This window comes from Marmota flaviventris, chromosome 4, assembly GCF_047511675.1.
Source record: "Marmota flaviventris isolate mMarFla1 chromosome 4, mMarFla1.hap1, whole genome shotgun sequence".
NCBI classification, from domain to species: domain Eukaryota; kingdom Metazoa; phylum Chordata; class Mammalia; order Rodentia; family Sciuridae; genus Marmota; species Marmota flaviventris.
Window position 1 is genome coordinate 34,123,556 of NC_092501.1, and position 25,286 is coordinate 34,148,841.

Below are 25,286 nucleotides of genomic sequence, written 5' to 3' on the forward strand. Positions count from 1 at the left end.
CATATTCTCAAGTACAAGGTCATATTGTAGTCACTACAATATTCTCTAAAGATGGCATCACATGCCTGATGTATCTCAGTTCATACTCATTGCCACTTAGAGGACATCCTCCCCACCATTCACCATGTGGTAAAGAACTAACCTTGGCCCTGGCTCCTGAAATGGAAGCCTTTGGTTCTCTCTGCCTCTTGGAGGCCTTAACAGTGTGATTTATTGGGAGGAGCTTCATCCTTTTAGCTTTCTAAGGTGCTGAAGACTTAGGTTAGCAATATAGGCAGTCAGCAACATGGATGTCAGTCATGTCTACCTGGGTGGTTACTCATGTTCACACAACCATACCCTAATAAAACACCTAGACTTCAAGGCTTAAGTGAACTTCTCTGATCAGCCATTCTCTGAGTATTGCCACATATCACTGCTGGGAAAGGTGCTGTCCACACACTTCCACTGGGAAAAGACAATTGAAAGTTCATACCTGGCACTCTCTTACACTTTGCCCTATGTGCCTTTTCTTTCTCTGTAATTTATATGTGTGTGTGTGTGTGTGTGTGTGTGTGTGTATGTATATATATATATATATATATATATATATATATATATATATATATATATATATATATATCTTTGCTATATTCTGTGAATCATTCTTGCAAATTTTGAACCTGAGGGTAGATCTGGGGATATTCTAAAGTGTATTTTCCCATCTGTTGCCCATTATTCGGGGTTCAGTGCAAGTTCCATGTTCTCCAACAGACCTCTGCCTATCGTTTCTATGCAAAGTAATCCTTTCATCTGCAAGACAGGTAAATTTATAGTCCTTCACAGCTATTCTGACAGGTAACCATGTATAACTTTGTATCTAACTTAAATGCTTTATGGGTATGTCACATATTTTGTTTCCCCAAATAGATCATAAGCTTCTTGAGGGCAGCCTCCATAACTCAGGTTTTAATGAGTACTAACTATAATACTAGAAACACCAATACAGGATAGTAATCCTGAAGAATTTAGACTCTTTAAGATGAGCTAGAATGAAGCTCTGAACTTGAACACGCTCTCCTTTCTACCTATATTTTTCTTTTGCTCTAATCTTGATGTATAGCATTAAATTCCATAAACATATTAACATCTCCCAAATTTATATATCTAAACGTGACCTCTCTCAAACTTCCAACTCAAGTCTCTCCAAACAGATATCTGATGAGCATCTCAACTATGTTAAAAATGAATTCCCAAACTTCTTTCCCCAAATCTGTTTTTCCCATAGTCTTCCTCATTCAGCAAATTCCATTCTTCTGACTGCTAAGAAAAAGAAAAAAAAAAAAAACTTTGAAATCATCCCTGACTAATCTCTTTCTCTCACCCTCTTCCCCCTATTAATCTAGCAAACCTAACCACACCTTTCTACCTCCACTGGGTATCACCCTGGACTAAGCCAACAACTTTTCTCACCTAGGTTATCGTTAATTGCTTTCTAGCTGGTCTCCATGATCCTACCCTTGCTCCCCTTCAGTATGTTCTCAACAGAGTAATCAGATGATGTCTAGCAGAAATCATAAGTTAAATTTTACATAAGTAAAATTCCATGTCTCTCTTCTGCTCAAAACCCTTTTTTCTCTTACAATAATCCTTAAGGCCCTACATAATTTTGCTGCATGTTACTTCACTGGCCTCACATACTTCTAATTATTTCCATTTCACTTATTCCATGTCAGCAACATTGGACTCCTTTTGGTGTCTTAAACACATCAGGCATGTTCTTGTCCTCATCTTTGCAAATGCTGTTTCCTTTGTCTGGATCACATTTCTTGTATGTGCTTATCTCCTTCACTTCATTTAAGTCTTTATCCTCTTTTTGAGATGGCTACAACATCTACATTACACACACACACACACACACACACACACGATCCCCTTCTCTTTTTTTTTCTAAAATAAAGGAATTTATTTGGTAATGGTCTTACCACTACAGGATATATTGTTTCACATTTTTATCTAATTATCTGTCTTCCCTATAGAATGCAAATTGCATGAAGACATAGATTTTATATAGTTTCTTCTGTTGAGTCCCAGCCCCTGAAGGCACAGATTTTTTTGTCTGTTTTATTCCCTGTTGTATCCCTAGCTCTAGAACAGTATCAATCTTATCATATAACAGATGTTCAATAAATAATTGATACACGAGTTGCATAAATGGAATCAGAAAGCATATTTACTATATTCAACTTCAGGTAAGGCATCTGACTTCTTTAAATATAAATTTTCTTAATCATAAGATAAGAATAAAAATAGTACCTATAGCAAAATGAACAAGAATTTAAAGTTAAAAACATAATACTATTAGATTAGGGTTATAGTTCAGTGGTAGAGAGCTTGCCTGGCATGTACAAGGCCTGGGGTTCAATCCTCAGCAACACATACACACACACACACACACACACACACACACACACACACAAATTAGCATCCCCCAAAATGAAATACATAGATATAAATTTTTAAAAATACTTAAAAATCTATGTGAAGAAAATGACTGATTAAAAAATCAAGAACTATATAAACAAAAAGATATTTCATGTTTAAGAATGAGACAACAATATTGTTACAATGTCATTTCTTCCCAAAGTGATCTATAGACTCAATGCAATCCCAATGAAAATTCCAGCAAACTATTTTATAGATATCAACAAACTAATCTTTAAGTTTATAGAGAGCAGCAAAAATACCCAGAATAGCCAACACAATATTGAAGGAGAAGAACAAAGTGCCGACAACTCCAATTCAAATTTACTATTAAGCTATAGTAATCAAGACGTGTGGTACTAGTGAAATGGCAGAAAAATGGATCAATGGAACTGAATAGACAGCCCAGAACCACATTATTATAGTCAAACACATTTTTTTGTTTGTTTGCAATGCTGGGAATTAAACTTGGGGCCTCACACATGCTAGGTAAGCACTCTCCCACTGAGTTACACATCCAGCCCAAGTCAACTGAATGTCAACAAATGACCAATATAATAAAAAGGAGAAAAGATAGCCTTTTCAACAAATGGTGCTAGTAACTCACATGCCAGACAGTGGATTTAAACACAGACCTTACACTTTTTACGAAAATTAACTCAAAATGGATCACAGACTTAAATGTAAAATTAAAAATTAAAAAACTCTTAGAAGATAACATAAGAGAAAATCTAGATGACCTTGAGTTTGACAATGACTTTTTAGAAGTAACATTAAAGGTACAATTCATGAAAGAAAGAATTGATAAACTGGATGCTACTAAAATAAAAAATTTCTACTCTGTGAAAGATACTGTGAAGAGAACAAAATGAGAAGCTATACACTGAGAAAAATATTTTCAAAAACATATCTGAAAAAAGACTAATATGCAAAATATACAAAGAATTCTTTTTTAATTTTTATTTTCAAAGAATTCTTAAAACTCAACATAAGAAAATAACTTAATTTTAAAATGGGTCAAAGACCTTAACAGATACCTCTTTTTAAAAAAATATACAGGGGCCGGGGTTGTAGCTCAGAGGTAGTGCGCTTGCCTAGCATGCGTGACGCACTGGGTTCGATTCTCAGCACCACATACAAATAAGTAAAGGTCCATCAACAACTAAAAAATATTTAAAAAGTATATATATATATATATATATATATATATATATATATATATACATACACACACACACACACACACACATACATACAGATGGCAAATAACATAAAAAAAGAAGATGTCTCATATCATTTGCTACCAGGGAAATGTAAGCAACAATGGCACACCAGTACACAACTATTAGAGTGGCCGAAATCTAGAAAATTGAGAAAACTGAATGTTAGTGAGGATATGGAACACCAGGAAATCTCATTCATTAATGACAGGAATGCAAAATGGTACAGCCACTTTGAAAGACAGGTTGGCAGTTTCTTACAAAACCAAACACATGAAAAAAATGTTTTTTAAATATTCTTACAACATGATCCAACAATCATACTTCTTGGTATTTGTCCAAAGGAGCTGAAAATTATATTCACACAAAACCTCTACATAAACTTCACAACAGTTACTTCATAACTGCCAAAACTGGGAAGTAAACAAATGTCCCTGAGTAGGTAAATGGACAAATAAACTGGTTCACCCAGACAACTAACTATTAGTTGGCACTAAAAACAAATAAGCTATCAAGCCACAAAAACAAATGAAGGAAACTTAAATGCATATTACTGAGTGAAAGAAAGCAATCTGAAAAGACTACATACAATACAATTCCAACTATGGACAGTCTGGAAAAGGCAAAACAATAGAAGCTGTAAAAAGATAAATGGGAAGGAAGGAAGGAATGGTAGAGTACAGAAGATTTTTAAGGTAGTGAAAACATTTTGTATAATATTATAATGATGGATATATGTAATGTATTTGTCTCAATCCACAGAGTGAACCCTAATGTAAATGATAATGATGTGTCAATGTAGGTTCATCAATTATAACAAATGTACCTCTTCGGTGAGAGATACTGATATTGGAGAAGTTTTGCATGAGTATAACTTCCTCCCAATTTTGCTATAAACCTAAAACTATAAAGTCTTTCTAAAAATACTATCTACATCACAAGGTGTGGTGGCACAGGCCTGTAATCCCAGTGGCTTAGGAGGCTGAGGCAGGAGGATTGAGAGTTCAAAGCCAGCCTCAGCTAAAGTGAGATGCTAAGCAATTCAGTGAGACCAGTCTCTAAATAAAATACAAAACAGGGCTGGGATGTGGGTCAGTGGTTAAGGGCCCTGAATTCAATCCCCCATACAAAAAAAAATATTATCTACATCAGAGTGCTATGACAAATTAGTAAATATGAAAATTTCTTAGCACAATAACTGACATATGGTAAGTGCTCAGTATATATATTGGCTACTAATGCAGTGTACACATAAGAGAAGCTGAATAATTGAGTTCTAGCTACAATTATCAAATAAATATGGCTAATTATCCATGCTAAGTGATCTGCCTTCTACTGATATTTCACATTTGGATCTGGCCTTTTTTCCTAGTGCATTTATTGCATATACCACACCAGAGAAAATATCATTACCTCCTTTTCACAAATGAGGAAACTGGAGTAGAAATGATAAATGATATGCTCAACATAGCCTAGTTTGGGATTAACTGAGGCAGTATTAAAATCCTACTTGATGCTTTTCCCACAAGTAATACATAATTAACAAGGACTCTTAATTAAATCAGTAATATTATTTCTATGGAAAATCCATGAGCAAGAAGTTTATCTAACTCAACCTAGTATGTGTTTCATAATTACGAGGAAAAACAAAATATATTTTGTTTGTTATGACTAAATTTTACTTTTATTCCCTCCACAGAAAACACTAAAACAACTTTGAGCCAAAAATACATGACTTTCTACAAACAGTGTAAAGGTGTTTTTTAAATGTGTAATATTAGGCAAAATTATATAAAGACAATTAAGTTTTAATTTAAAACATTTTACCTGCTGTGAGTCCTTCACTATCTATCAAAGTTACCTTAGTTCCTCTAAATTTGAAGTTCAAAATTATCTTCAAGATATCCTTTTTAAAAGAACTGGCACTTAATCCAGTTGTCCTATCAGCCTACAATTCCTCTATTCAGGCTTCTTTTATCTCCAAGTTATGGACATACTAATGACAACTTCAAAATTCCCCATCTACAATCTTTAGAATCTAATTTCTTCAGGAAATTTTCTTGGGGGTCACTTACAGGGTAAATGGATCTTCCTGGTTCTCAGTTGCTGACACCTTGTCTAAACATGAATGAGTTCAAATCATTCCTTCCTAAACTATCAAATTCAAGAGTAGTACAGATCTGTGGACTATGCAAATACAGTTAGACATATCTTCAACTTCAAACATAATATTTTCAAGACAGAAGCCTTAAAAAAGGGCCATCTTCATGTTCACAACATGAAAAGTGAAATACTAAATCAGAATAGCTCCAATTTCTCTCATGCTTTTTAATTATCAACTTTTTATTCCTAGAACCAATCTCAAGGATTATTAATACTCCCATCACTATAAACTGTCATCGATATCATCATATTCCTTTGTATATGTTCAAAACTCACTGAATAATTCACTCTGAACATTTTTATAATTTTTCTACATATTTTAATGAAACAGTTTGATATATACCTGGCTCTTAAAATCCCCACTAGTAGGGACTGGGAATTTGGTTCAGTGATAGATTGTTTGTCTAGCATGCATGGGGTCCTAGATTCTATCCCTAAAACCTAAAATGTGTGTGTGTGTGTGTGTGTGTGTATCAATAAGTAAACAGGACATATGAAGAGAAGGAGAGGCTGCCATTGCTGCTGCTTTTTTTTTTTTTTTTTTTTTTTTTGGTCTCTCCCTTTCTTAACCTATTACAAGTATCACACTGTAGGAAAAATATAGCGAGAGATATTTCGTGACTGCTCTACCAAAGGAGAGTCTGACTCTCTTCTCTCTTTTTAAGTAAAAAGGCAAGACTGTTATCCCTTTCAAAATTATATAAATAAACAACATAAGAGAAATATGTTCTTTCCCAGAAGTCTTTCATTTTATATATATTTTATATGTCCATCCTTTGGCATGTCTTTCCAATTTATTCCCCAGAATTTTAAAAACAATACTGTTTTATAATATTTCAGAATACTACCAGTACATTCACTGTGAACTCCTCTTTTTATGATAATTTATTACTGAGAGAAACAGTATCAGAACATACTGTTTCTCTCAGTAATAAATTATTATAGCCTGCAAAGAATAATCTATTTATATTCCTATTTTTCATAAAGCCTGCAAAGCATAACCTATTTATATTCCATGTCTTCTGCTATTAAAATAGAACCATAAGTTTCTAAGAAAAAAATAAAAATATTGAGATTTCAGATAAGAGATATGCCAACCTGTTCTATGAACATGAAGAACAGGTCTTGATTTACCTATAACTAAGTCTCAGACTCCCCACACTTCTCCTGACCCTTAATAGCTATTTGCTATTTCATACATGAATACAAACTCCAAGTTTATATCTATAATCTATATCAGTGAGTGGGTACTCAGAAATAAAGTCATCAAAATTAAGGAAAGTTCTAAACCACAAAAATAAGTTGCATTTAAACAAAGTACTGAAGTATCAGGCAAGTGCCAGAATCCAAAATTCAACAAATGATAGAATGCTGACCCTAATAAAGACCAGAAAGTTCCTAGATCTAACTACCTCATTTTAATAAATACAGCACAAACCTAAAAGACAGTAAGCAAGAACTCAAAATGGAATTAATTACTACATGTAGTTGATTTAATCCTTTATTCATATCAATGAAAAGTAATATAAAAATAACTACTCTAGAAATTTACTTATAAAGTCAGTAAGAAATAGCTGACAGGATAGAGACAAAAGAGACAGAGAGAGACAGAGACAGGATGGATAGATATCAGAATACTGGAAAGGGGAAAAAAGTAAAAGGAATTGTTAAGCCCAAAATCTTGAAGCAGTATATAAAACAGGTATTGTCGATCCTTTTTTTCTGAGGAGATTTATATTTAGTCATAGATATAATTTGAAAGCTTGTAGTGAGACAAGAATAGAGAAAGAAACTCTCTCAGTAAAGATTCTCCACAGTGACTTATCTGTCTATAGAAAGGAATCATGGCTGCTGCTTCTGGCTAATGATGGTGACTAAAAGAAACAATAACAAACCACCAAGTACTCACTATGTGTTCAATGCTTTACAAGTATTATATCATCAAATATTCACTGCCACTTTATGACATAGATTCCGTTATCCCAATATACAAATGTAGTTTGGGAAGATTAAGATATAAAGTCCAAAAGTCACATAGAAACAGAGCCAAGATTTAACCCTGGGTCTACCTGACTCCAAAGCCAATGTTCCTATTATGTTATATGAACTCTCCAGTTAGCAATGGTGATAAGCAGCATGGAATGCAGAGAGGAAGTACCAGCATAGCAATCAAACAGATCACCTTTGAAGATCAACAATTGAGAATGACTCAATAGGGAATCCCTGATGTGCACTGTTGCACCCATCAGGTGAAATCAACCAACGGACAGAAGAAAGGAATGAGAACTGAGGCAAAGCTAATTGTTAGGCAGTATTAAATTACAAATGCAACAAAACAAGAAGCAACAAAATATGAAATGGAGAAAATTGAAGGTCCCATACTTATCTGACCTCAGTTGAAGGGACTCTGAAAAATCTTCTTTCTTTGTCCCTTTTTGTCTTTAATGATCATTATTATTCTTTGAAACTTTGATTTGCAAGAAAATACTGTTCAAGACTATTCACTCTTTGAACCTGAGCTGGTTAAGTTATATCCACCCAATACAGTTATGTGCCAGTTATACAACCATTCTATTTTTTTAGCAATGTACAACTTAATGAAAATAATGTTTTCTTCTTTCAAAACATTCTCCCAATTTTATGTCTATTGGCAAATCTAATCAAATTTCTATAAACAGGCACATCAATATGACATAACTAGCAAAACGGAGCATTAGAAAATTGGGAAATTTTCCATTATCCCATATCCACTAAGGTTGTATCTTAATATTACATATTACAGACAATGATATCAATATGAGAGTTCAATCATCCCTTCCAAAAGCTTAGCACAGTAAAATATAACTTCTGTTAAAATTTAATGCTATGCAGACAAAAATACAGATACAAAATCAACTTTAAAATTTATTTTAAATAAAAAACTGATGGTTTACACTAAAGATTTTATCTACATATTTTAATTTTAGCAACTAGGAATTCATAAAATCACTGTCTCAAAAACATAGCTGAAAATTTAAGTACAAAGATGTCTTTTATTTTTATTCTGTCAAATCACCAGAGTAAAATGTTGAAATATGAGTTACTACATAGTATTTGATCACCTAATACTGTAACAAGCTTAAGGAATTAAAATAAGTAATTATCTTCCACAGATGCCTTTTTGAATCATGTACATAGGACTCCACCTAGTGGTAAGAAAATAAAAATAAAATGAAGATTAAAATGTTAAATTGATTCACAGAAAATTAATGCTTTTATCATAAAACCAAATGTCTTAACTGAGAAACTGACTCTACTTTTATATTATTGAAGAAGCTACATTCTATAAATAAAATTAATGACCTACCAAACATATTCCACATTTTTATCTTTGTAAAGAAAAAGTTTATTTCTAACAAAAGAAAAAAAAAACATTCACAAGGTACTATACGAAAAGGACTCTCAGCTCTGGTAACATATGAGGATATTTTTCATTAAAAAGCACATAATGACAATTTTTTTAAAAGCACACAATATTCTTATACTATTTTCAGTATTTTTCCTTTCACTAAATATAAATTATAAAGAATAATTCCATCACAATATCTGGAAAAAAAATAAAATGTGTTAACTTCCTGGGAAATAATTTTTAATTTACTAAAATAATATCTATACTTTGAGAAAAGTTAGCATACTCTCAAAGTACCTAATCCTAACTTTCCCCAAATTACCTATATTTACTAGAACACTATAGTTTTCTTTTCTACACAAAACAAAAATGGCTTTTCTCTGTCTGCAAATATTTTGCTCTCTAATAGGATGGATATACTGGTTTTGTAACCATGAAAGAATGGTCAAGACCTACGTCTACATACCGTCTATTGTGAAATTGTCACCTAGAGCACTGGCCATTAAAATGATAGCCACTGACAGACTTTCCAAGGAATTTTATAAAATGTCAATCAACTGCTTTTTTAAGAAAAAACAAAGACTAGCAAGAAAATGGATTTTCAAATACTGGAAAACTAGAAAGGGAAATACTTTTTAGAACTCTGGGCATTAACGATGCCTTTGACCTTTTGGTGTCAAATATATTTCTACAAACTTTTTTTAGAAAACAAAATTTCACTCTTTTATCTCTAATAAAATTGTATCAATTACTTCTAACTTCCTGTGGATGCTTCCTAATGTCATCTTATATTATATGTTTTCAAAAGATTAACCACATTTTTTTAACCAGTTCTTCAATAACACAGCAGTCTTAAATTAGTATTTTTGGCAATAAAATAAAATTTTGGCTTTTATGTTCTTTTAAGCATTCTGTATTTTTTCCGTCTACAGGCATTTTTGCTATTTTTCATTAATATTTCAAATGGCATATCAAGCTTAATTTCTAACATCAGCATTAGCATATTTCTAATACAAATTTAATATTTCATATTAACAAAATGACATACTTCTTTAGCAACTGCACATTTATAATTAATTATTTTTAGATTCTGGGTATATATCTTAGTGGTAAGTACTAAAATGTTGGTTATTAAAAAATTTTTGAATATTAAATATATTTATAAGACAATCAACTACCCTAATAATTACCAACTTTGGACAAACTAAACATTAAAATGCTACTATGAAGACAATTTTAAAGTCATTATCAAAAAAACTGTTCAGAAATTTCCAGAAGTTATTTAAACCATCCCATCCAATACATACTGCTTGCTATCAATCTCAAAATAGTTTTAAAAATATAATTTTGGTATATTGGTAAAAATTATCACACAACATATTAATCATTTGGCAACTGACCTAAAACTAAGATTTGAAAACATATTCTTAAACAGAAGCACAAGAATTGTTTCTCTCTTTTTTGTGTGTGTATGCGTGTTTTGTTTTTTGTTTTGTTGGTACTGGGGATTGAATCCAGGGTTGCTCTACCACTAAGCTCCATCCCTAGCCCTTTTTATTTTTTATTTTGAGATAGTCACACTAAGTTGCTGAGGCTAGTCTAGCACTTGTGATCCTCCTTCCTCAGCTTCCCAAATTGCTGGGATTAAAAGCACACACCATCACACTAATTCACATAAATTGTTAAAGCTCTTCAGAATGGAACATATGAACACCTCAAATATAAGAGGGCAGTTAAACAGCAAAAAGTAAGCATCTGAAATCCAGTGAGATCTTACTATACTCAGATAAATTCATCAGCAATTCTCTGTGCCTCCTACATGGAGCCTGGAAACTAGAGGAAGTTACATTGAAATATTTTATTTGTTCCTTACTATTCATTTTTAGGAAGTTTTTGTATTCTTGGATATATGTATAGGGAATTTAACCCAATCTTTTAGTGGAGCTCTCTCTTGAATACCAATTTTTAATCCACTTGAAATCCTGCAATTAGAGTCAAAGGTAAGACTTGAAACACTACAACATTTTTCAGTATCCTTCAGATATAGTTAAGGCACCCAGATTTTCATTTAAAAAAATACGTAATAAACAGTGGGCTAAAATATTGTTCAAAGATAGCAAATAAATTATCACTGGGGAGAAGAGTCATTTTTCATAAAATCATATGACCTGAAATTCACCATCTGTTACTTGCTCTAAATAGCTGCTCAATCTTAGGGAAAAAATATTTCTACCATAGCTACTTAGCATCATGAACTAGCAAGAAAGAACATAATCAGTATAAAAGTATTATATCCAGTACTCCTAACACTTTCCCAATCATTTTATCAAATATGGCAGCATGAATAACAAGTTTCCCATAACTTTCACTAATACTTTGTAACCAGGAACAAATAAGAAATTAAATAACTCCAAAACAATAATAGCCAGATAAAGAGAAAAGAGGATTATTTTTTAACTTTGTTATTTTTTTTAAGTTGAACATGGACAATATCTTTGTTTTATTTATTTATTTATTTTATGTGGTGCTGAAGATTGAACCCAGTGCCTCACGTGTGCATGGCAAGCGCTTTACCACTAAGCCACAACTCCACCCCCAAAGACAGGATTCTTTCCAACAATATTTACTAAATATTACATGACTACATATACAATAGAAATTAGAAACCAAGTACAGAAAACAGGCAAAGACACAGGAAACTTTAATACAAAGAATAATTGTTCCTTACATCATTAAAATTTATCTGCACTGGGCCTAATTCTTCAAAGAAGCAGGAAAGCAAATGAAAAAGTTTTATAACATAGATCCAAATTCTTTGATAAAGCTTACATTCAGAGATAGGAGCTATAGCTTACCCTTTGAATCTGGGCAAATTTGCAATTATTCTGACCAATGGAATATGACAGAAATAATAAATATAGTGTGATTCAGGAAAATAGAAAAGGTCGTGCAACATCCACCTGGACTTCTTTTTTTTTTTTTTTTAATTTTTATTGTGGGTTGTTCAAAACATTACAAATTTCTTGACATATCATATTCCACACTTTGATTCAAGTGGGTTATGAACTCCCACCTTCACCCCATACACAGATTGCAGAATCACATCAGTTTCATATCCATTGATTTACAAATTGCCATACTAGTGTCTGTTGTGCTCCGCTGCCTTTCCCATCCTCCACCCTCCCCCCTCCCCACCTCTCCCCACCTGGACTTCTTTAGAAAGCCATCTATCATGTAAGAAATCTGACTATCCTAAAAATGGGATGCTGAAGAAGTCACATGTAGGCACTCCCAATGACGGCCACAGCAACTGCCAGCAATAAAAGTGAGCCATCATGCTTGTTTAGTCCAGTTGAGCCTTCAGATGACTTCCAACTCAAACAAGTGGCTAAGAACAACCAACATCTGAGTACAACCATGCAATGGTTTGGATCTTAAGTGTTAACCAAATGTTCACATGTTGGAGGCTTGGCCTTCGGGAAGTACTGTTGGGAGGTGGTGGTACCTTTAGGACATAGGGCTTAGTGAGAGGTCTTATGATCATTGAGAGCATGCCCTTGAAGAAGATAGTAGGACCCCAATCCCCTTCCTCTTCCTCTTTTTTGCAACCTGGCCTCAAAGTGAGAGGTTCTTCTCTACCATGTGCTCTGGCCATGATATACTGCCTTGCCACAGACCTAAAAACGATGAGTCAACCAATCATGGGCTGGAACCTTTGAAACTGTGAACAAAACAAACCTTTTCTCTTAATGTGATATCACAGGTATCTGTTATAGTAACAGAAACCTGGCTAACATAAATCACATAAGAGATGCCAAACTACAACTTCCCATCTGAGACCTTCCTGAATTCCTAAATAAAGGTCTCCAAGTATGAGACAAATTTTTGGACATTTGCATAAAATGCTTAAAATAGTATTACATTAAAACCTTTTTAAAGATAATTCCCCTCTTCTTAATTTTTTTCCTTTTTGGCATTAACCCTTTTGGGGACTATTCTAAACTTTTTTTGCATTCCTGGGATGCTCTTCTCCTACCATATGCTCCAATACTAATCTTAAACTTCCTTCAAATTTCAACTCAAGACAGTTTCTCCAGGATAATTTCATGAATAGATATAATGTATAACTTTTGCTTTACCTGGAATTTTTATAGCTTTTCTACATAAAACCTATACTATACTTTTATTTTTTATTTAATTCATAAGTGCTGTGAAGATACAAACTGGAAATCTTAATAAAAGAAAAAGGTTCACTAGAGGGCACCCTTCACCAAAAAGTATTCCCCCAAAAATCTAATCTTTTACTACTTCATCAAAGTATTTTGTCAATCTCATAATTAACACTATGAAAGCAAACTAAAAGTGATATTTCCCTATTTTTGAAGCTATTTTGTTATCTATTGCTTTGATATAATTATTAAAATGACAGAACTACAAAACACTATAAGAATTCTCTAATCCCAGGGTCTTACGAGTAAATATGAACAATATGGCATAGAATAAACTTTTATATATTGTATTGTGCCTGACATATAATAGACACTTGGGTACTGAAAGAACACACATAAAAATAATTTTAGTTTGAATTTAAAGTCAGTTTGAATTTAAAATAAATACACTAAAGTACATGTAGTAGCCAGGTGCAATCGTGCACGCTTATAATCCCAGCAGTTGAGATAGGAGGATAACAAGTTCAAGGCCAGCCTCAATAACTTAGCAAGACCCTGTCTCTAAATTTTTTTTTAAAGGGCCAGGGATGTGGCTTAGTAGTTAAGCACCCCTAGGTTCAATACACTTGAAAAAAAAAAAAAAAGACATGTAGTATACTGAAAACTGATGAAAAATTAGCACTGACTCATAAATCTAAAAAGAATTAGCAATCAAATATGAATAAAAAATATATTTTATTTATGTCCTTCATCAGCATTTGGAAACCTACAGATGATTTTTATGATGTGTTCATGCTAAAATTACTGAATGAAAAATACCCTAAAATTTCTAACAGATCTATGAGATTTTCAACCTACTTCTAAACTAAATAATAACATTAGCCTTCTTATAGGAAAAGTATCTTAAGTAAAGCTAATATTTTTAAAAATATTTTTTGAGGTCCTGGAAAAGGTATCATTGTACAAAATATATTCTGAAGTGAAAACAAAAACTTTACTAAATTGCAGAAAATATTAAGAATGAAAGCCAGGGCTGGGGTTAGCTCAGTTGATAGAGTGCTTGCCTAGTTATATAAGATCCTGATTTTGATCCTCAGCACCACAAAAAAAAAAAAAATTAAAAAAGGAGAAAAAGTCAAATGCAGATGTATTTAATTCTAACTCTGGAAGAAAGAACCTCCCAAAAAAATATACAGTACATATTAACATATAATACACATTTACATATAAATTATCTATTTATAGGTATTTGCAGATTATTGACATTCAACTTTTATTAAAAATTAAAAATGAAGTTCTTATAAATCTCAACCTGTCTAGGCATAAAACAATTTGAAAATCTTTAAGGGTATTTTAAGAAAAACAAAGTTTCTTGCAAAAACATGTTTCTCGGGCTGGGTTTGTGGCTCAGCGATAGAGTGCTTGCCTAGCATGTGTGAGGCCCTGGGTTCGATCCTCAGCACCATATAAGAATAAATGAATAAAATAAAGGTATTGGGTCCAACTACAACCAAGATAAATAAATAAAACATGCTTGTCTTTACCAAAAATATGTCCAGGACCCTCCTTGCCAAAGATGGCCTAGACTGAAAAGGATAAAGGAAATCCAGATGAGACTTAACGTCAGCAGTCACCTCAACATCAGTATGATGGCAACTTCAATACCAAATGCAAACACTTAGAAAACTCTAAATCATAAAAATGCCGAGACAAAAGCAGCAGATCCACCATCTGAGAATCCCTCTACTCCAGAGGGTAAAGTATGGCAGAGCTGAATAACAATGGCTCACCATCTCTACCATCATCTGGTTTAGTCATCCAACAAGACAAAAGTAATATGAAATTGCAACAATAAGAAATGAACAAAAGACTGGAGCTTGAAGATCTTCACTGATTACTTTATATCTACTAATAAAGTAACTAGAACTATCTGCATTATCTCTGTAGCCCGTAACTTTTATTATTTTTACCTAAAGATGTTTCCTTTTGACAATGTCAAATATAAATATGTGTAAGTTATTATATACTTGTTTTAATAAAACAAGTATATAATAACTTACACATATTTAATTTTTATAGTGTGTTTGTCAAAAGACAAAGGATTTTTTTTACCAATTAAATATATTCAAAAGTAGTACAGAGGAAAACAGAAACATGGTTACTCTAATAGAAAGCTGATCCCAACTCACATTATTGATCCTTATCACAGAGTCTCCTTCCCTTGGTCATTTCACAGCTTTGCAACAGGAGAGAAAACAAGTTAAGAAGAGCACTGTGCCCACTCAAAAGCAGACTGTAAGTAGGAAAACAAAACATAATATTTACATCTGTGCTCATCATTTGCAATCTACAAAGCTATTTTGCATGCATCATTGTACTTGATCCCAAGAATTGTGAGGAACTCTACATCACAACTGGTTTTATATCTACTGACAAATTAAAAAAAGAGAGAGGCTCAGAGAGGTTAAGGAATTTGTTCAACACCATATAGCTACTAAAAGGTCAGAGCTAAATAGATAAATCTTGACCTCATAAGGAATGTTAGAGGATACCACAGGGGGGCGGAGGGAAGGTAAAGGAGCTCACGGCAAAAATTGCCACTCGGTTGCTGAAATTATTTCTTAAATATGCCAGGAGTATGTTCATTGTTCATTTCTACAATTTCTTTCTTAGTAGTGGGGCAATGCCTCAATTAATGAATTCTTTTAAAATTAAGCTCCTGCTAGTGAAGTGGATAACACTAAAACAATAATACACCCTCACAAACCATACAAAGGGGAGTAGCCTGCCTTCACAGTCAGGCATAACAATAAAAATAAATAAATAAACCACTGTACAGATACTACACCTACCCTACCAAACTAAAAAGAATCAGCCCTTCCAATAAGTGAGCACTAAAAACAAACTTGCTGTAGGTTCTTTTTCACCATTGGAATGAATGAATAAGGATAGAAACAAAAAGGGAAGGTAAGGAATGACTACACCGTTTTGTTTTACATCATTTAGAAATGAAAAGGAGTGTGGATAGGGTAAAACTTCAGTGATTGCTCTTGTACCAAGCAGCCCCCATCTCCTAGAGGGAATAAGCTGGAGACTGTCCTTATTATAGCTTCCTGAGATCTGTTTAGGAATAAGAGGAAGAAGATACCTCCATCACTTTTTTGAAGTTTATTTCAGGATCTGAGCCTTCTCTGATGTAGCACAGGTTCAATTCTGGTCATATTCCTTACTGCTCCCAAACTTAAGTGAAGCCTGTTTTTCAAGTTTAGTTTTAATGTTTTTGACATTGCAGGTTTTATTATCAGATACTCTAAGATTGGAAGGCAAAACATAGTAATTAAAAGCTTAGGCTCTGGAGTCAAATGGCCTTCATTCATTTAGCTCTAGTACTTAACTGAACACCTGGAGCAAATCACCTTATAGTCCCTACCTTGATTTCCTCATTTGCAAATGGGTATATAATGGTACCTCATTTGCTTCTTGTGAAGTAAATTACATAAAAAGATACACTGAAGTGTTTAAAACTACAGCACATAGAAAATAGATACTATTACAGTTATTACCCAGAAGATCGCTTTTACCTCTAGGAACAAAGATCTTGACTAAGAAATTAGAGTTAATATAGAATTTTACAAAAAATAAGAAACACCTGAATGTGCAACATAAGGAAATAATCAGGTATATGTGCTTTAAAATGTAATAAACCATTAAGAATTTGGCTTGTAGAGTGCATGAAACAGCATTTTGATAGATATTGAACAGTACTAATTTTGAACAGGATAAACACAAAGGAAAAATCTGGAAATATGCACACTAAATATTAATTCAGTATTCTGAGTAGAAGAATTTTAAGTAAACTTTATAAAAATACATTTGTTCTGGGAAATATTTTAAATGAATAATTTTTGTTTGTTTGTTTTGGTGGTACTAGAGAATGAACCCAGGGCCTTGCACAACCCTTTTATGTTTGAGACAGGATCTTACTAACTTATCCAGGCCCCCTTGAACTTGCAATTTTCCTGCTTTAGCCTTCCAAGTAGCTGGGATTAGTTTGGTTTTTGTTTTTTTGTTTTTGTTTTCTGTTTTGTGGTACTAGGGGATGAACCCAGGTACTTACACAGGCTAGGCAAGTGCTCTGAAACTGAGCTATATCCCCAGCTAACATTTAATTTTTGTTTTTGTTTTTGTATACTAAGGATTTAACTCAGGGACACTTAACCACTGAGCCATATCCCCATCCCCCCTTTTTTAAAAATATATTTTATTTATAGACAGGATCTCACTAAGTTTCTTAGGGCCTCACTAAGTTGCTGAGGTTAGCTTTGAACTTGTGATGCTCCTGCCCTAGCCTCCTAAGCTTCTGGGATTACAGATGTGCACCACCAAGCCTGGCACATTTAATATTTTTATAATCAGAAAAGAAGGTACTCTGATTTTGGTGGAGAAAACATGATGAAAATTACATATAATGAAGTTTGCCTTCATTCAAAAAATCTTTGACAAGGGCCATTTATAGTGGCACATGCCTATAATCCCAGTAATCTGGGAGGCTGAGGTAGGAGGATCACAAGTTCAAGCACAGCCTCAGCAACTTAGTGAGACCCTAAGAAACTGTGTGAGAACCCAGTTTAAAATAAAAAATAACAAGGGCTGGGGATGTAGCTCAGTAGTATAACACCCTGGGTTCAATCCTCAGTACCAAAACTATTTTTTTAAATTAACAGTAGGAAACATTTCATATGTTGAATATCATAAATCCATTCAGTAAATGTTCAATAAATATTTACTGCATGCCTACAACAATAGAAAAAAAACTAGAATTGGTATAAATAATGATTGTTCTTTAGTAGGAATAAAAGGGAATTTTTTCTCTTTGTTCTTCTAATTTTTCAAGTTTTTATATAATAAAGGTATTTGTTTTTCATCAATTTAATTCAAAAAGAATCCAATAAGAGTATGTTATACCCATGTTATTCTGCTACCTAATATAATAGGAAATATATATATATATACATAAACAGATATATATATATATATATCAACCATGGGTCTCAAGGACAATTTCATCAGGCCTGTATTTAAGATACACATATGCATACATATACTAAGACATACATTTACCCACAACTAACTAACACTGTATAGAACTTAAAAGTCCATGCTGGAAGAAAGAATCCACACAAACAAAAAATAATGTGTGTGTATCCTTGTAGAATGTGTGTGTCTACGATGCAAAAATTTCACAGAGGAAGAAGGACCTATAATGAGAATTTAAAAATAGGTAAATATTTGCATAAGTGGAGAAAAAGGAAGGTAAAGACAGACAAGAAAGAAGATGGCATTATAAAAAGCCAATTAAAATGTTTAACTTATATAAAGGATATCATCTATTGTTAGTATGAATTCTATTATAATTTTTAAAATAGCAAATCTTTATTTGGGCTGTGGCCTAAGGGTGGCAAGATCCTCCACAGCGATTCTGACAAAAGTTATAGATATCCCCAGAAAAGCATAAAAATGCAACTGGAATAGATACCTTCTCCATGAGAATTGTTGCCCATCCACAAGGCTGAGTAGAGCAGCACAGTCTCTTCCAATCCCTTCATATTGCATCCAGAGTATACAACTAATCTAAATTCAATCTGAAAACACTTTTTCAGAAATTTTGAACTAGAATTTTAATGATCATCTCAGCCCTCAATCTAATTTTCAGCTTGTTTAATAACATAAAAAATGCTGAGAAGCACTACCATATTATAATCCAGAAATAAGGGTCTCAAGACATATTTTAAATTAACAGACTCCTAAGGAAAAGAGCAAGTCAAACAGTTCTGCAGAATAATGAGGCCATATGATAATGCATCTAACTTTTATACACTTTTAAATTTTTTTCAAAACATCTATAATATTATACTGTTAAGAGTTTAGGATAAGGCATGTATCTTAAAATTCTGCTGCTGGATATCCAAACCTAATTAGGTATCCTGTAGTTAAAGAATAATTTTGAGTTTCTAACAAATCCTGGGGAGGAGGAGGAATACAAACACAGAATCTACGTCTTTTCAATACAGAACAGTGAAAAAAGATTTTTTGCTTACAAAATATTCACCTCCTGTGAATTTTCCCATGAAATATCTCATCTAGTTTGCTACATGTGTTTTAAAATGCTTTATAAAATAACAACCAGGTGCTTCCTCAAATACAGTTGAAGATATTCTGCCAAACTATTTTTAAATTACAGAGCTAACATACCTTATTTTTTTAAAAGGGGTAGAAGTAGCTGAGGATAGAACCCAAGGCCTTGCACATCCCCAGCATCCAAACAAACAATAAAAAGAGACCATATAATCTGTCAAAGCATCAATAATAAGCAAATAAATAAATAAAGGATTGTTTTCAATGTATTTCAAAGTTTAATTTTTCTTGCCTTGATTTCCTCTCTGTGCAATTTCTGTGACTTTGTTCTCACTAATAGTATCCTGTTCCCAGGCACAGGAAAGAACTTGGTGTAGTTTGTTAATTAACATTACTTCCTATAACTAAAGTTAACCTTCTGTAGTACTAACATTAAGGCTCACTACCATTCTGGATATCAGCATAGCACAATTGCTAATGAACATCCTTTATGGTGAAACCTAAATTTGTAATCAGCCAACACAGATTTGCAATAGACTTCCTCCTTCCTGTTTTCACATTCCTGACCAAAGAGATGTCTCTTCCTGTTGACTTTTGTGCTACTTGGTAAAATGTAAAAGATAAGAAATAGAAATAACAATATATACTTATTTGATTTGTCCTCTTGGATAAATAATTGCTAAAATAAATTTTAATTCACAAAGTTTAAATAATTAATCAGATTAATGAATATGGCCATAGATTATTTTCCTAGAAGACTTTAGAAAATTAAACAAAAATATCAGATTACAAATGGCAGAACTAATATGCATTTTGCCAAATGACTTAAGAGATGAACTATATAATCTGCCAAAGTCCTTTACGGAAATATTAATCTACAATTATGGAGAAATATGCTTAAGGGTTTACTTCTCAACAAAGCAACAAAAAAATTCATTTGTCTCTGTGGAAAACAAAACTAAAATAAGAGACTTAGAGTTTACGCATTTTGTTATGCTAAAAATTACAAATGAAGTAGTCTACAAATATTTTCATTTTTCAAAGGCAAAGATGTAACATTAATATCTTTTTACTCAAAACATCAACAACAAATTTTCAAGAAACAAACATTACAGGAGATATGAGACAAATAAATCAATAAAAAGGGACATTAATACATCTTTCTTAATCCAAGAAAGATCAAGTGAAAAATAATATGAGGCTTTAGAAGATATAACAAACTTAACTAAGTGTGCATGTATTTGAAACTGTTAATCCTGATAAAAAAGAATATACCTTCCTTTCAAGAACATATGAAATAATCAGAAAGCTAACCATATATTAAGCCACAAATAAAATGTAATGATTTTGAAAAATAGAAATAATTTAAATAGACTAATCTAAATATACTGTAATAAAACTAGAATGTTTTTAAAACTTTTGGATTAAAAGGAAACTACAGGGGCTGGAGTTGTAGAGTGGTAGAGCACTACAGTGGTAGAGCACTTGCTTACCATGTGTGAGGCACTGGGTTTGATCCTCAGCACCACATAAAAATAAATAAATAAAATATTTCTAAAAAATATTTTTTAAAAAGGAAAATACAAAAATAAAACAGCAGAATTTCTTTAAAATAGCAATAAGGAAAATAAAATATATAGAATATGGCTAGAGAAAAACCAGACATATAGCAAAATCATCAGATAAGCATTAGTTATATCAGTGAATGTTAAAAGATACAAAATATAAAAAGCTAGAAAAAAGAATAAAAGAAGCAGAATCAATATTTAAGAGCAGAAATCAAGTTAGAAAATTAGTGGAACTAATAGATCCAAAATAAGTTTATTTTTAATGAATCAACAAAATAGACAAACCATTAACTAACCTATGAAAGGAACGGGAAATGCATAAAACTGCAAATATCCAAAAGTACAACTGACAATAGGCATGTAATTATGAAATACAGAAGAAATTATAAAAATGTAAAATCATGATCATATTGCATAACTATTCAGATGTATTTCATAAATTTAAAGAAATTAATAAATTTTCAAAAGTATACAACTTATTGACCATCTAGAGATAGAAAAACAGACCAATTACCACAGAAGAAACAGAGAAAGGAGTCAGGAAACTCCTTACCCACAAAGCCCAAGACCCAGTTGATTTTCACTGGGGTGATTCTAAGAAACCTTTAAAGATCAGATAATACATTATGCAAAGCACAGAAAGAGCAAAAAAATCCCATTTTGTTGAATGAAATGGGCATACCATTGATTCAAAGATCTGAAAAAGATTGCACCAAAGAAGAAAATGTCAAACCAATTTCACTTAAAAATATCAATACAAAACAAATCATTGAAAGCATAGTAACAACAGACTCCAATAGCACACTGAAAGAGCAAATCATAACCAAGTGAGATTTATTCTATGATGACAAATATTTCAATAATAGGAAATCCATTGATAAATTCAATTATATTGATGAAGCCAAGAAGAAAAATCATATGACCATCTCCAAAGTTGCAGAAAAAAATATCTAACAAAATTTAACAGCATTTCTTGTTAAAAACACTAAATAAAATGGATATGGATGGATACCTCTTAAACATTGTAAAATATAAATACCTCAGCCCAAAAACTAATGAGGAAACACCAGAAGCTTTTCTGCTAAAGTGGAGAAAAAGATGAAGATGCTGACTGCCTCAGCTACATGTTAAGTATCTCTAATTTCAAATGTTTGGGACCACAAGTGTTTCAGATATAATACCTTTTGGAAAGGTATTATATAATAAGATATCATACACATAGACAGAGATAATTTAATAGTTTTAAGAGTTGTATTTATTAAATAAAGTTTCATTGTGCGGAATTTCCCCCTGGTGGCATCATACTGGTGATCAAAAAATTTCAGATTTTGGAGCATTCTGGATTTCAGATTTTCAGATTAAGGATGCTCAACCTGTATTATATTGCAAATTGCAAATTCTTTATTAAGCTATTAAAGTTGATAAGAAAAAGCAATCCAAGATTTAAGAAACAGAAAGGAAGAAATAAAGTTATTTCTAAATGCAGGTTATTTTATTTTATAACTAAAAAACCTAACAGAACCAGTAGAGGAAAACTGCTACAAATAATAAGAAAACTTTAAATAGCATTTAACAGTTAAAATTTAGTATACAGGGCTGGGGATAGCTCAGAGGTAGAGCACTTGTCTAGCATGCACAAGGAGGCCCTGGGTTCAATGTGCAGATAATATACAAAGATCACTAGCATTTGTATGTGTGCACACATGTTAATGTGTTTTAAATCAACTGTCACTATAACAAAATATCTGAGATAATTAACTTAAAAAGAGAAAAGGTTGGGCTGGGGATGTGGCTCAAGCGGTAGCGCGCTTGCCTGGCATGTGTGCGGCCCGGGTTCAATCCTCAGCACCACATACAAACAAAGATGTTGTGTCCGCCGAAAACTGAAAAATAAATATTAAAATTCTTTAAAAAAAAAAAAGAGAAAAGGTATATTTTGGCTCACAGTTTTGGAGATTGCAGTCTTTGACTGGTTCCATTTCTTTGGACCTATAGTAACTCAGCATATCATGTGGCAGAGCAAAACTGTTCTGCCTCAAGAGTCAGGAAGCAGAATAGAAAGAAAGGGGCTGAGATCCCACAATCCCTTTAAAGGTATGCTTCAGTGACCTAAGGTCCTCCAACTAGGCCTCACCTCCTAAAGGTTCCATGCCTCCCAAAAGATCTACCCCAAGTATAAAATATTTAACACATGGACCTTTGGGGGACACTTATCCAAACTAACTTTGTTTGTTTGTGTGTGTATGTGTATATGAATGTGTATGTGTACATACTAGTTACTAATAAATATATATACATTCGAAAACACCCAAGGAAAATAACAAGAAATACAGTCATGTGTCGCTTAACAACAGGGATATGTTCATTCATTCTTTTTTCTTTTTTGTGGTACTGGGAATCAAAGCTAGAACAACACATACTACATGCTACACATAGACAAATTACCCCTTGTCCTGCAGAATACGTTCTAAGAATTGCACTGTTAGATGATTCTGTCACTGTGTAAACATTGTTGAGTATACTTAAATGAACCTAAGTAGTAAAACCTATTTTCAAATTTTTTAAAAAACTTTTTTGTCAAAAACTAAGGCACAAGGTTGAGAGTGTTGCTCAATTAAAAACTAGACACAGGGGCAGGGGCTGTGGCTCAGTGGTCCGCACTTGCCTGGCATGTGTGAGGCACCAGGTTCCATTCTCAGCACTGCATATAAATAATAAAATAAAAGTCTATCAACAACTAAAAAAATATATCTTAAAAAAAAAAAACTAAGACATAGGGTTGAGAGTGTAGGTCAGGGGTAGAGTGCTTGCACAACACAAGATCCTGGGTTCAATCCCAAGGGAAGGAAGGAAGGAAGGAAGGAGGAAGGAGGGAAGGAAAGAAACCTAAGTCAAACACACCCCTTAACCTTGGCTACATAGGGTCAGAATTATTATTAATACTATCTTCCACTTGCATATCTTGTCTCACTAAAAGGTCTTCAGGAGCAGTAACACAAATAGAGCTATCATTTCCTACGATGATAATTCCTTCACCTCCTGAAGGACTTGCCTGAGTCTATTTTACAGCTAACTTCTTTTTTCAAATAGAAGGGCTATACTCTAAAATAATGATTAAAAGTATAGCACAGTAAATATATAAAGAAGTAACATAGTCATTCATTATCAAGTATTACAAAATTGTATGTGCTATGCTTTTATATGACTGGACGCACAAGTTTCTCTACATCAGCCTCACCACAAACATGAAAGTAATGCATTCATTGCACTGTGACATTACCAGGACTATTACATCACTAGGTGATAAGAATTTTTCAGCTCCATTATAATATTTTTTAATTTTAAAATTTTTTTTAAATAAATGACAGAAGAATGCATTACTATTCATATTACACATATAAAGCACAATTTTTCATATCTCTGGTTGTTTACAAAAGTATATTCACACCAATTCATGTCTTCATACATGTACTTTAGATTATGATGTCCATCACATTATAATCCATATAATTCCATTATAATCTTATGGGACCACCATCATATGTGTGTTGTTGACCAAATATCATTATGACACGTATGACTGTACCAACACATAATCTTAAGGAATTCTAAAAGTTATTTATGAAAAACTTTTAACCTAGAATATGTTCTTGGATAGGAAGATTCAATATCACCAAGATGCAGGTTCTCTCTAATTAATTTATAAATTAGGTTAAATCCCAATAAAACACTTTAAAGATTTTTTTTCGAGAGCTAGACAAGTTGATTATTAGGTTCATTTTTCATTAACATGTTCTAAAACTAACTCTGTAAGCAAAGCATGTTTGAAAATAATTTCCAAGATTTAGGTAACTTAAACCTTAATATTTAATTAATATATAATCATTACCTAGTTAATTTTTAAGCACAGGAGAACACTAAAAGACTGACTACTAAACATATATAGATTTTTACTTAGGTTTCTTATTTTTATATGCTTACAGAGCCTTTAGTTTTAGGACATGTTAATGAAAAATTTGCCAGTTTAAAGTATAAAAAGGATATTCTGTGGTTGTAGGAAACTGTATTTGTATGAACTTTACCAGTACAGTAAAATGCTTGCATACAACAGTTCTAAATGTTCTGCTCCAGGGGTTTCAATGTGAAATATAAATTAGTTTGTTCAAAAAGTTAAAATCAG

The 25,286-nt window shown here is 32.6% G+C and overlaps 1 protein-coding gene across 1 annotated transcript in view; it reads right to left on the minus strand.

Moving 5' to 3' along the window:
- Exoc6 (exocyst complex component 6) overlaps positions 1 to 25,286 on the minus strand; it is a 198,346-nt gene that overhangs the window by 162,877 nt on the left and 10,183 nt on the right. The window lies entirely within an intron of this gene.